This window comes from Abrus precatorius, unplaced genomic scaffold (assembly GCF_003935025.1).
Source record: "Abrus precatorius isolate BTA unplaced genomic scaffold, Abrus_2018 Scaffold9, whole genome shotgun sequence".
Lineage (NCBI taxonomy): Eukaryota > Viridiplantae > Streptophyta > Magnoliopsida > Fabales > Fabaceae > Abrus > Abrus precatorius.
Window position 1 is genome coordinate 5,065,720 of NW_020874439.1, and position 14,444 is coordinate 5,080,163.

The 14,444-nt window shown below is 34.2% G+C and overlaps 1 pseudogene; it reads left to right on the top strand.

The window, feature by feature from the left end:
* Positions 1 to 5,197: 5,197 nt before the first annotated feature.
* LOC113850639 lies at positions 5,198 to 7,146 on the top strand (annotated as a pseudogene).
* The last annotated feature ends 7,298 nt before the right edge of the window (positions 7,147 to 14,444 follow it).

Genomic DNA, 14,444 nt, shown 5'->3' on the forward strand with positions numbered 1-14,444 from the left:
GGTTCCAACTGAGAGATGGAAATTAGCTCTTGGTCTAACGGTTTTTTTTTGCTAACGTCCAAGGACCAAATTGGTTACTTTCCTGCCCAAGACTACTGCCTTGCTCAGCCATGACTAAATCTCTAGTCACCTCATTTTTATTAGCCTTACCTTCTTGATTTCTAACAGTATCAGAATTCTTATTATTATCCTGGTTTCTTTCATTGTAACTATGATTGAGAGAATTAGTACACAGTTCCTGTCTATGTCTATATTTATCACAATTAAAGTATATGAGATGCAATCCATCATATTCAACTGTGAATCCATGCCTTAAACTTTAAAGGCTAGAACCAGCTTCTTTCTTATCTATATTTCTATATAGATACTAGCAAATTTTCCTTTTGGTAAAGGGATGTATGAGGGTCAATTTTCACCATTGCTCCTAAACAGTTCCCTACTTGCCATAAAAACTTATTATTACAAAGTTCTAGGGATAAATCAGGTATGTGCACCAAGACAACAATCTTTCTTAAGTTATAATCTTTTGTCCTAAACAAAGGTTGCTATCTTTGAACTAAAAGATAGTGACCTAAGATTAACCAAGGCCTTCAAAAAGAGCATGTTATCATAGTCATCAATGTTTCAAACTTAACTAGGAAAAAGTCATTGTTAAGGTTAAGAACTTTTAAAGCCCCCCCTTTTCCCCAAATATTACCTAGTTTTTGATTTAAATAACTATAACTAGCTGACTTTCCTTAGAGTTTTATAATCAGAGTTAACTTCCACAGAGAGCACCAATTTTCATAATCTTCTAGAGAAATTTTAATATTAGTACATAAATCTTGAGAGTTATTAGAAGACTCAGTGTTATCTTCATATTTAAAATAAATATTAAAGTCTTCTAAGATAGATTTTAGTATTTCATCATCATTTAGAGTTAGATCCATTTTATGTGACTCTAAAACTTTATCTTTATAAGTGCAAAAATTAGAAAAATAAGTTTTAGAAAATAACTAATTTGCTTTGATAAGCTCTTTAGAGTGTAGATCTTCTTGTATGTGCTAGAGCTTCTCTTCTATTGGGTTCTTCATACCCATCTTGACCTTCTTTGTACTACAATCCATAAGATCTAACTCTTCCGTAGATTGTTTCTTAGCTTCGTGGCGCTCCATCCCTTTATATCCTTTGAAGTGGTGACCAAAGTATTGATATCTTTCCCTAGCGAGCACTTAAGGAAAGTTGTCTGCTTGCTAAAGCCTCATGACCCTCACTGGGGGTAGCTAGGGAGAGGAACTCTAGCGACGCCTCTTGTGGGATTCTTGAAAGAAAGAGATGTAACTAAAATAATATCACTATTTAGGGTTATAAATTCATTGAAAGAGATATTATATATGTATTTTATCAAGTGTATTTTAAAATTAATTCAAATTATGATTGATGACAATGTTTTGAATATTTCATAAATTTTTTTGTTAATCTTATTAATCTTGATTTAATTATTAGTACTCTGAATATTTGTAAATTTGATGATTTTTTTCTTCACATGATATTAAACACTAAAAAAAAGGTTATAAAATGACATTAGATTAAATCTAATATTCTATTCTAAACCAAAATAGGTCAAGTGTTTTAAGAATTTTAATATAATTATATTTAAAAAATATATTTATTTTAAAATAATTCTCTTTTCAATAAAACAAAAAATTAGCTGGGGGTTTATTTGGATGAATTAGTTGATCAATTTTTTTTAATTGCTATGGCAAAATTAATTTTTATTTTTTTAAAAATTTGAGCTAATTTAATTTAATTAAAATCTTTAACTATTTTTTTATTTGACTTTTAGTAATATTGAACTCACTCCACATAATCCACTACAAAGCTCTATTTTTTTTTAAAGTTTTATATGTAGTGTGCTTATTTTGACTTCAAGTTCATATATATATATATATATATATATAAAGGATGAGTTATGGTTAGAGTTAAAAATTTTAAGTTATTCTTTTAATAAAAAATACACGAGTTAATTTATTATTTTCATTAAATTAGATATTTTATTTAACATTTTTATATTTTAAATACAAAAATATTTTAAAAAATAAAAATTTATCAAATTAAGTTATTTTAATTTAAAAATAAATTTTATTAAATTAAAATGAAAAAAAACTTATATTTGTAAATATTTATTATTTTTTGTTTAGTTCACAACTTTATTTTTTTTGTTGTATTTATTTCTTTAACATATTAAACTTTATTTAAATAAATAATTTCAAGTATTTTGATAATAAATGACTTAAAAAATTTCGCTAATATTACTTTTTATTATCATTTTTGTGTCTCTATTATAATTTTAAGAATATTTATTAAATATAAAATATTTTTAAAATAATTTTATAAAAATAAAAAATAATAATATAAACATTTATATGTGAAAAATTTAATAGTTAATACTAAAATAAAATTATAAAATAATGTGTTAAAAAATTATTTATAAAATTATATGAATGGAAAATATTATTATGATTTAATAATTATTAATAATATTGACAAAAATTAGATAAATATGTAACTTAATTTGATGGTAAACTATTATATTTTATTCAGTAACAATAATTCATTCTAAATATTTAATATTATATGAATTTAATTATTCTATATATTTTTTAAGTAATTTATTTATTATAAGTTTATAGAAAAATATTATATAAAATAATTTTTTTAATAAATAATAATTTTTTAAAGATAATTAGTTAGTCTTATCACATTTAATCTTGTGAGTTTTTTAGTGCTGTAAACTTTTATATGATAGAATTTTTTACCCAAATCCACTTAGATCAAGACTTGATTAGTTAGGATTGCTTCATTTTACAACTCTTTAGTTAGAATTGCTTCATTTGATGCCTATCATGGAAGATCTTTTCTAAAAAGTTAGAACATAAGATGGGTTACATCGCATGCATGGATGGAAATAAAAAAAGTGCTATGATATGAACACACCTAAATCCAAACCTGCCTGGGAGGAACCAAAATAACATGTTCTTCTCCCACTAAATACCAAAATACCTTGATAATGTGTCAAGCATCGTGGGAATTGCTTTAATCTAATTAATTTATGTTAGGCTTGGTTTAGCATCTGGTTTCTAAGAAGATTACAGCGATTGAAGTTGAAGGGATAATGGATGTGAAAACAAAAAGGAGAACAATGCTGATGAAGGAGAAGACATAGTTCTAGCTACTCTAGTTGACATAGATGATATTAGTCCTCTTGTCCTACGCCAGCTCAATTACGTGGTGAAAAGGAAGCTGAAATTGAGAAATTCAATTAACTGCAAACTTTTAAAATATAAAAATTTATTTAAACTTTTTTAAATAATTCAAAGATTTACGGATAAATTTAACTTTCAAAAAAATAAAATCACCCAATGTCATTGCCATTGCACGCCGATAGCCCTAAAATTAATTTCTGGAAATTTGAAGCCTGTTCTTCCTCTTCTCTTTCACTCGAGCTTTTTATTTTCTTCTCGCCGTTTTCGTGCACATTCTGGTTTTCAATTTCTCTCCCTTGCGGTTTATTTTCCCAATTTCCTTTAATAATAATAGCTTTTGAGGGTTTCTTTGGGTGTGTAATGTGACGCCGTTTGAGCTCTGCTTTGGTCCTCCTTGGAGACTGAAATTTGATGCGTTTAGTTGGAACTTGGAACAGGAGATTTTGATCTTTAGTCCTAGATTTAGCAAATTCAAGTCAATGGTTATGCTGTGTCAAGGGTGATAATTTGGTACCTGGAGTATAATTAATTCTGGTCGTGACTTAGTGAAAATTGGTTACTACCATGTGAAATCTTACGATTTAAATCCCTATTTTAACTAACATTTGATGACCATCTTTGAAATTTCCACCTCTCAACTTCCCTTGAATTTGAGATTATGTTATTTCGTAGTGTAATGTGTTTTATTCCCTGATTGTGTTTCCTGAATGAGAATCCAAGTTGTTTGTCATACTTCTTTTATTTTTTTAATTTAGAATCTGGATAGTTGTGTGTGGTCGAATAGGTTGTGAATGCTTGTAGTGAATTTGCTTAACTTCTTTCATGCTTTGGTAACTCTTTACTTATGCTCTTTATTTACTTTACTCCCTTATTATAATTTGCAATATCCCTTTACATACACCCAAGTGGGATGAGATGAGATCTTTCATTAGCCATTTTTTTAACGATGCTTACTATGGTACCTGTAAACTTAAGAGGGCACTGAATATGCCCTTGAAATTGATGATTATGATTCCTCTAATATTTTAGTTACGTCTTTTCTAAATAAATCACTAACCCTACTATGCATTACTATAAAATTAACGGTGATAATTGTTCTATATGTGAGAGGGCATAGAATGCCTTCTTGATTTACAAGGCACTGCAGATTTTACCTTCTTTAATTTGTTTTGAGTTTATTTGAGAAATCTAGTAGTAGTTAACGTTCCTTGCATTATGTTTTCCTAGCATGACCTTCACCCTTTAGTGCACTAGTTCCTTCACTTTACGGCACTTGCTTTCATATATTTATACATAAATATGAAGTACATATTTTGTTTTCAATGGATATTGGAAGATCAAATTTTGTTTCTATACCAGTATAGAGAATGAAACATGTGCATCATTCTTGCTGTCTCTTAGCTAAGAGACTAAGGCATTCTTGTTTTGGACTCAGGTCAAATACTGGGATTAAATTCCTAGGTTTACTCTGCATATTTCCATAACTATTATATCTGGGGATTTGAAATGTCAATATAGAATGTAGATGCTTTGGAAGTTTAGTGAAAATCTTGAATCTTGCATATGATATCCTATTCTATACATTACTATTTAATAATTTTGCAGGAAGCTCTTTCACAGAAGAAGTAATGTCTAGGAGGCAAGTACATTCCACAAGACATGGTAAAGCTTCCCCATTTAAGAAGTCTTGCATCTAAATTCAAGATGTTCCTCCCTGTTATCCATAATTGCAGTGATCAAGACATCCCCTTTGTCTGAGGAAGGTCAGCATCAAACTTACTATTCCTAGGGATTCAGGAATATGCAACAAAATAAAGTTTTGCACTGAAATTGAGTAAGTGAAAAAAGGCAGAAACCAGAAAAGAACATGCGGAGATTTTTGGCAAAAACATTGCTGTTCTATAAATGTGATATTTTCCCTCTTCCCTTGAGAAAACCATTGGCCATTGGACATGAAAATATCATTTATCAGCTGTGGTACTGGTTCTGAGGTATGTTCTTTTCAAATCTCTTTGCAGTCACCACTAAACCATAAATCCTCAAAATTCAGTACTAACAGCATCAACAATGGCTTAACAACTCAGTTTGACCTCATTTGCCTGGACGCCAGTCCAGTAAAGCATATAAATGACCAAAGCTATGATGAGTTTGCTTCTGATGTGGAAAAGGTCTATAGAATATTGAGAAAATACCACTCAAGGGTTCCCAAATTGGAGCTTGCTCTGAAAGAATCTGGAGTTGTTGTGAGGTCACTCTGGATTAACTGAGCATGTATTGAATCGATGTGGTGATGCTGGGAATTCTGCTTATAGATTTTTTGCATGGGCTTCTAAGCAATCCAGTTATCAACACAGTCAGGAAGTGTACAAAGCTATGATTAAAGTTTTGAGTAAAATGCGGCAATTTGGTGCTGTTTGGGTGCTGCTGATTGAAGAAATGAGGCAAGAGAACCCTCAGTTGATGTCACCACAAATGTTTGTTATTTTTATGAGGAGGTTTGCTTCTGCAAGGATGGTTCAGAAGGCTATTGAAGCATTGGATGAAATGCCCAAGTATGGGTGTGAGCCAGATCTATATGTTTTTGGGTGTTTGTTGGATTTATTGTGCAAGAATGGAAGCATTAAGGAAGCAGCTTCTCTTCTTAGGACATGTGATATCGATTTCCACATTTTACTTCTTTGTTGTATGTTTGGTGTAGAGAAGGGAAGCTTATGGAAGCAAAACATGTTACATGTGTCGGTGCAGATGAAGGATGCAGGCATTGAACCAGATATTGTGGTTTATAACAATTTACTTAGTGGGTATGCTCAAGCACATGGTGCAGATGAAGGATGCAGGCATTAAACCGGATATTGTGGTTTATAACAATTTACTTAATGGGTATGCTGAAGCTGGGAAAATGGTGGGATGCTTATGATCTTTTGAAAGAGATGAGAAGGAAAGGTTGTGAACCAAATGCAACTTCGTACATGATTTTGAACCAGTCACTCTGAAAACATGAATGGTAGGATGAGGCAATGCGATTTTTTGTTGAGATGCAGAGAAATGGTTGTCATGTGGATGATGTAACCTATTCCACATTGATTAGTGGATTTTGCAAGTGGGGAAAAATCAAAAGGGGTTATGAGCTTTTGGATCAGATTATACCGCAAGGCCATTCCCCAAATCAGCTTATTTATCAGCATATTATGGTGGGCCATGAAAAGAAGGAAGAGCTGGAAGAGTGTATGGAACTGATGAATGAAATGCAGAAGATTGGTTGCATTCCTGATCTTCACATCTACAATACAGTAATTAGGTTGGCCTGCAAGTTGGGAGAGGTCAAGGAAGGTGTTCAGCTTTGGAGTAAAATGGAAGCAAGTGGGCTTAGTTCCCAGTGTTGAGACCTTTGTAATCATGATTAATGGGTTTCTTGAGCAAGGCTTCCTAGTTGAAGCTTGTGAGTATTTCAAAGACATGGTTGGGAGAGGGCTTTTTACTGCTCCTCAATATGGCACCTTGAAGGAGTTGATGAATTCTCTTCTAAGAGCAGGGAAGCTTGAAATGGCTATACATACTTGGAATTGTATTACTTCTTCTAAAGGATGTCAGCTGAATGTCAGTGCATGGACAATCTGGATTCATGCACTCTTTTCCAAAGGACGTGTGAAGGAAGCTTGTTCATTCTGCATAGACATGATGGATATGGATTTAATGCCACAGCCAGATACTTTTGCAAAGCTTATGCGAGGTCAGGAAATTATATAAATTTGCAGCAGAGATCACAGAGAAGGTAAGGAAAATGGCAGCTGATAGGCAGATCACTTTCAAGATGTATAAAAGGAGAGGAGAAAGGGACTTGAAAGAAAAGGCAAAGGAGAAAAAGGATGGGAGGAAGAGACAGGCTAGACAACAGCAATAGGGTGGAGGCTGTCAGAATTTGTAATGTGCATCAGTGAAGCTTGATATAAAATCTGTAGGAATCCTGGAGGAGTGATCTTAGCAAGAATTTGGTCAAGCAATTCAATTGAATGGAAATCAAATGATGTTATTTGTTTTGATTTGACTAAAGGAGACTTAATTGGATGATGTTTGAGAAGCTGATTTATTTTTTGAGGTATCAGAGCTTAATTGGACAAAATAATTCTTATAGTTTCTAATCATTTTCGGATAGTACTCTTAAAAATTGTTTTTTCCATTTCATATTGAAGGCCCACTTTGAAACTACTCCAAGGGAGTTGGGTAATGTAATTAGTTTATTGTTTCTTTAGCACTTTTTTGGCATTTTGTGTGTATGAAGAAGAGTAGTGTAGTCTTCAGGTCTGAGATTGCGTTTGCACTTTTGTAGAGATCTACCGAAGCATGCTGAAGTTTTGAGCAAAAATGCCTCTCCTCTATGTGATGTGTCTATTGGACCCAAAGAAGCTACGGAAATGGTCAAGTTTGCCAGCGATCCAACTCATACTCCAGCTTGTTATCTGTTGTGGTACAACTGCTTCTTTTCACCATAGGTTTTATTTACCTCCTAATCTTAATTTATGTCAGAGAAAGAGAGAGCAAGTGTAGAGTGAAGAAAACAATGGAAAAAATGAAATTTACTGTTGTATTAAGTCTTGTTTAAGGTATGGACAGAAAGGACTAAATGTGGTAATTATTTGTATATTTCTTTCATGATAAATATTTTGTCAAGAGTTCTTGATACATTCATATTAAAAAATTAATCAATTTGTTGTATGATAAAGTTGTGTTGTATGTCCACTCATTCATCCGAGCATACATCCTCACTCGATTTTTGCTCATGTTGATTCTTGAAAGACAGAGTCATTCAATTTAGTCTTTAAAAGAAAGAAATATTAAAATTAGTTTTGAATATGTAATTTGTCATATTTTTTAATGGCTAAAAGATAGAGTCTTCAATTCAATCCTTGAATATTAAAATTAATCATTCAAAGTGTGGTCTATCATTCATTTTAGTTTCTAAAAGATAATAAGTCCTTCAATTTAGTCCTTGAAAAATGTGCTGTCAAAAAGGGTTTAGCCTAAGGCCCAGCCCTATCCAGCCTTGTCCTTATATTAATTAAAAAATAATAATTAAGCCCTAAATTATTTAGTCCAAAATATATGGGTCAGGTAAGGATATCTATGGGTTAGCCCTGACCCTAAAAACACTTCAAAATATATTTGGAATTAAGTTTTCCAAAATCAAACACAAACATTTTAAGTTTTTCTGGTGTGTTCCTCATAAGAACCCTAGTCCCCATTCTCTAAAATACTAAGAACCCTAATCCCCATTCTCTAAATCATACACATTTTCATTTGATCATAAGTAGCTAATGCTTTGGATTTCACAAACCCTAATCCCTAAATTGTCGATTTTCATATTTCATGAAGTGCTCGTTCAATACTTCTCAGATTCGAAGCTCTTTGTGAGGCTCAAGCTTTTAAGTCATACCACAACGTAATAGTTCAATTCTTTTCTAGTTCAATTGTTGTTTGGTTAGATGTGCTGTTTTGTTGAGGGTTGTGACTGTAAGCAAGAGCAAGAAAACTTCTCTTTTCTATAGATTAGGAAAAGCATACTTGGAGGATAAAATGTGATAGTTTTCATTTCCTGAAACTTTTAGTCATCATGATATACTTATGCTGGAATTAGGGATTTCATAAATGGAATGCAGATATTGAATGTGCTGATTCAGGATATGCACACATATCTTGGAGCTACCATAGAAGATTGGAGCAAGTTGCTCACTCATTGTTATTTTACCTCAACAAGCATATATCGGAAAGTTTCAAAACACAGTAAATCTAAGGTGTATTATACTGTGAGATATTTAGAACAGACATTTTGACATCAACAAAAGCACTAGTGAATTTAATTTCAAGGTTGGGATGTGAGAAAGTAAAATTAAGTTTTAGCTTAATTATTAATTAAAAAAAAGGCAAAAGTTCTGGGGATAGCTGTAAGTTGTTTTTATATATATTGCCAAAATTCAATTGAAACCTTGGGAGTGGATAATTAAGCACAGGTCTGCCTTATCTCTTGTGTTTGTCTGTATCGTAAAAGTAATATTATATTATCAATAAAGAGAAAGAGAAAAGTGACAAAATACCTGCTTCTAAATTAGATTTGTCCAATGCTTTAATGAGGTCCTTTGTATTTTTGTACAGGCGTCTAGTTAGTGTGTGATATAGCTAGAATTGTATTGAATTGCATCAATCCTTGTTTTATACTCACTCTTTTATTTCTCATTGAGATTCTGTGAAAGTATAGTTTGTAATCTAAAATTCTAAATTGTGGATGCAACAAATTATCTAAATCGATAAAAAATAGAGCTCTTGTTCAATGTCTATTTGAATAACTTGCTTTTATGTTTACAAATAAGTACATTATGATTATGATCTGTTTAGTTCTTAATTAACAAAAACCATCAACCAGTGACAAGAATTTATATTTGGTAAGTCCAATTTTGAAATTTTACTTGCTGCGTAATGTAATTATATAATATAAAAAGACATATATAGCCTTCCAAACCTTGATTAATTAAAAAAGTAAGGGTGTAGAAACAATGCCATCTACTGTGCTGTCTTTGTCAAAGATCAAAAGTCCTACTTCAAATTTGTTATATGGAGAAAGTTTTGATTGTAATTTGTTATTTTCAACATGTAGCTGGGGATATCACCCTCAGTTTTCTGGTGGTTTTTATTATGTTATTGTTGTGTAATTTACCTTGAAGCTGCTAGAGTACCTTTGATTTTGGTGTTAGTCCGTACGGAACTAACACTTCCATTTTGTTATGAATAGAACTAGGAATTCAATGAGAATTCGAAGAACTGTTAGAGAATAGGGATTCCACGGAAAGAAGAGAATCTGAATGAATGTATTATTGAAGGACGGAAGTGGAGAATACAAATTTGGAAAAAATGAAGGAATTACATCACACATTTTATATTTTTTTTAAGAGAGATTATACAGCAACCGATTATAACTAACTCTTCCAACTATCTTTACTTAATCTCTATCTTTTACTAAATTTAAAAATTACTAATAAGGACCTGATCAAATTTACATCATATCAGTACCCTCTCCTTAAAATAATCCTTGCCCACAAGGATTGAACGTAGGATACTTCTGCTTCAGGTCATAGTAAAACTCCTATGTTGCATCCTCTGGCAGCTGGTTCTTCCATTTCATTAACACATTAGTCACAGTGCGCCAATGGATTTGCTTCAGGTTCATCTTGTAGGTTCGTCGAAGTTGGTGCATCTCCCACATACTTTTTTAGCTGTGAAAAGTGGAAGACATTGTGTATCCTAGCATATGCTGGAAGTTCTACCTTATAAGCGACCTGTCTGATCTTGTCAATTATTTTGTAGGGACCATTTCGGAGCTAGTTTTGCATTGCTTCTAGCTGCCACTGATACTTGTTTATAAGGATGGAGTTTGACAAACACCATATCACCCATTTGGAGCTGTCTATCTGTTTTGTGCCTGTATGCTACTTAATTCATTCAATCTTGTGCTCTCTGTAAATAAAACTTAAGCACCCTAAGCATTTCTTCTTGCTTAGTCAAACTTCTGTCAATCACAGCATTTTTGGATTCACTAGGTAGGTATGGAAGGAATGCTGACGGTGGTTGCCCATAAACCACCTCATAAGGGGTTGCCTTTATGGAGGAATGATATGTGGTGTTATACTACCATTCAGCTAATGGAAGCCAGTGGAACCACTGTGTTGGTGTGTCTGAACACATGCACCGTAAATGTCTCCAAACACTGGTTGACTATCTCAATTTGTCCATCTGTTTGTGGATGGTATGCTGAAGACAAGCGAGTTTCTACCCTTGCAACTGCATGAATTCTTGCCAAAAGTTACTGATGAAGATGGGATCTCTATCACTGGTAATTGTTTCAGGGAACCCATGGAGCTTAAAAATATTATCTAAGAAGGCCTGTGCCACATCACATGCATGGTAAGGGTGGGATAACACAATGAAATGTGCAGTCTTACTTAATCTGTCGACAACTACGAAAATGACTTGCTTCCTTGCAGAACTAGGTAATCCTTCTATGAAGTCCATATTGATATACTGCCATATGTGATCAGGGAGAGGTAATGGCTGAAGGAGACCAGGAGAGGCTGTGGTCTCATATTTGCACCTCTGGCAGGTTACACACTTCTTGATGTGTTCTATGATATTTCTGGTTTAGTCCTTTTCAGTAAATGACTAACTTAGCTCTTTGAATTGTGGCATTTCTACCAGAATGGCCTGTTGTGGAAGAAGAGTGCATCCAATTCAATATTTGAGTCCTGAGGTCACCATCATTCCCTACCACAATTCTACCTTTTCGTCGTAATTCTCCATTTTGCTAGGCGTAGTGTTTATGAGATGCAGGGTTGGATTCCATGTCGTTGATTATTTTTTGCAGTGATGGGTCTGTTCTCCATGAAGCTTGAATCTTGTCAAGAAGGTCAGTACTCACAGTATGAATGTTGACTGAACAACATGTAGGATCGTCCTTCCTAGATAAGGCATCTGCTGCTATATTCGCCTTACCTTCTTTATATTCGATGGTGAAGTCGAGTTCCATCAGTTTGATCAGCCACTTCTACTAGAATGATGTTGTTAATCTCTAATCTAATATGTATTTTAAGCTCCGGTGGTCAGTTTTGATGACAAATCGCCTGTTCAGCAAGTAGTGTCTTCACTTTTGAACAGCAAAGACCACTGCAAGTAGCTCTTTCTCATATGTAGACAATGCCTATTGCTGTGAACTAAGAGCCCTGCTAATGAATGCAATTGGGTGGTACTCCTGCATTAAGACTGCTCCTATTCCATACCCACGAGCATCCACTTCTAAGACAAATTGCTTGTTGAAATTAGATAATGCTAGTATAGGAGCCTGGATTAACAAGGACTTCAACTTTTAAAATGCTTGCTTGGCTTCCAAGGTCCAAGTGAAGTTGTCTTTTTTCAATAGTTCACTGATTGGTTTTGCAATGTCGTCAAAGAAAATTAAGAGGAATTGTCTCAGGTACTCCTGAAAGACTGAATTCATAAGGCCTTGAAAGGTTGCCGGGGCATTGGTGAGGCCGAATGGCATTACCAAATACTCATAATGCCCCCCATGAGTTTTAATGCATTCTTGTGGACGTCCATAGGGTGCTTTCTGACTTGGTTGTATAACCTGATCGGAGGTCTATTTTTGAGTAGATGACGGATCCATGCAATTCATCCAAGAGTTCTTCCACAAGAGGGATTGGGAATTTATCCTTAATAGTGGCTTTATTGAGTTCCCTATAATCCACACAAAGTCTCCAACTGCCATCCTTTTTCCCTCCTACGACTTCAGGACTAGCATAAGGACTGTTGTTTGCCTGAATGATGCCTCTATTCAAGTACTCCTTAACCAGTTTGTCTATGACATCCTTCTGATGTTTTGCATACCTGTAGGGTCTCTTATTCACTGGGTTGCTTCCCTGAATGAGGGGAATTTTATGATCATGGTCTGGTCTCACAGGTGGCAATTGTGTTGGTTCCTGAAAAACATCTTTAAATTCCCCTAGGATGTGTTGTATCTCTGGTGTAGGAGCAGGTAGCTGTCCATGTGTTGTCAAGAGTGTTTAACAAAGCACCTTCGTGGCTGCATAATTGTATCATTGAAAGATGTACTCTTTTAGTAGTAGTTCTTAGTTTTTTTCTCCTCATTGTCTTTATTCCTTGTAGCTGAGCACCCCTTAAAACATGCTTTCTTCCATGTACATAAAATTGCATACTTAATTTATCAAAGTTCCATGTAATGTCACCCAAGGTTATCACATCATTCCAACGGTAATAACATCATGTCCGAAGTAAACATTGTTTGCTGTATTGACCAGTTAAACTCTTTGACCACAGCTTCTATATTTAACCTGTTGCGATCTGCTAAAATAACATGCATGGGTTCCACTTTATCAATCTGACAGCCTAACTTCTGGGCAATGTTAGCGTCCAAGAAGTTGTGTGTACTGCCACTGTCTATAAGGATATGCAAGGGTTTCTTCTTGTAGTAACCAGTAATTCGCAAAGTTTTAAAGTTGGGGATACTTGTCAAAGCATGTACTGAAATTTGTGGTTCACCTACGTCATCTGTCTCTGAATCATGCAGTTCTTCCTCAAGTGATGGCTCATTCGATGCTTCTTCCAAAAATAACATTTAGTTGTAGCCCCTTGTGTGTAAGACTGTGAGCATGAGAATATGGTTCATCACAGAAGTAACACAGTCCCTTTAATCTCCAATCAGCCATGTACGCTGGAGTCAGATTTCTGTAAGGCTTTGCTCTATTCGAGGTAAGTTCTGATTGATTGTACTTAACCTGTTCTGTTGGTGTGGGCAACAAGGGTTTTGAATTCACAATGTTCATGCTGTTTCTTGAACTCAAAGAAAAGGTCTTTGAGGCAATCGCAATCGGTCCTTGGGGTTGTGAGGCCTCATACATCTTGGTCAGTGAGAATGCTCTCTGAACACTGTCGGGTCTAAACATGCGTACCATCATTTGAATTTCTTGTTTGAGTCCTCCCAGAAAGCAACTTAACCGGTATTCCTCTGTTAAGTCTAGTCTAGAAATTATTGCATCGAAAGTCTCATGATATTCACTGACCCCTTTTTCTTGCCTTAACTTCATAAGTTCTACCATAGGATCATCGCAAATATCTTCAAATCGATCCTGTAACATCTTCATATATTCCTCCTATGAAGGTCGTTGATTTGCCATATTCTTAGAATTTGCCGTTGCCACTGTAAGGGTTTGCCTTCAAGGTGAACAATTGCTAACAGGACCTTTACATCCTCCGGTGTGGCATCAATCAAGAAGTAATTTTTGCATTGATATATTCATTGATTGATGTTTTCGCCATTGAATCACGGAAAATCAATTCTTGCAAGTCGTGTCTCACAAGAATATTGATTTGAGCCTTTGTTACCATTGGAATTGTTGCTAAAGGAAGGTGAGTGACTTCCTGAATCAAACCGAGTCTTGAATAGGTTTTCCATCTTCTGCAATAATGCCTCAGATAAGCAATCTTGAATCATGTCGGCAAGTTGCATGATCGGTTTATCAATCTGCGAAGATAGCTTGGTCGCCAATCGTTTTTCCATGTCTGCCACGCTGTGTTGATTACGGGTTATGACCATGACTTGTCCATGCTGATACCAATGTTATGAATAAAACTAGGAATTCA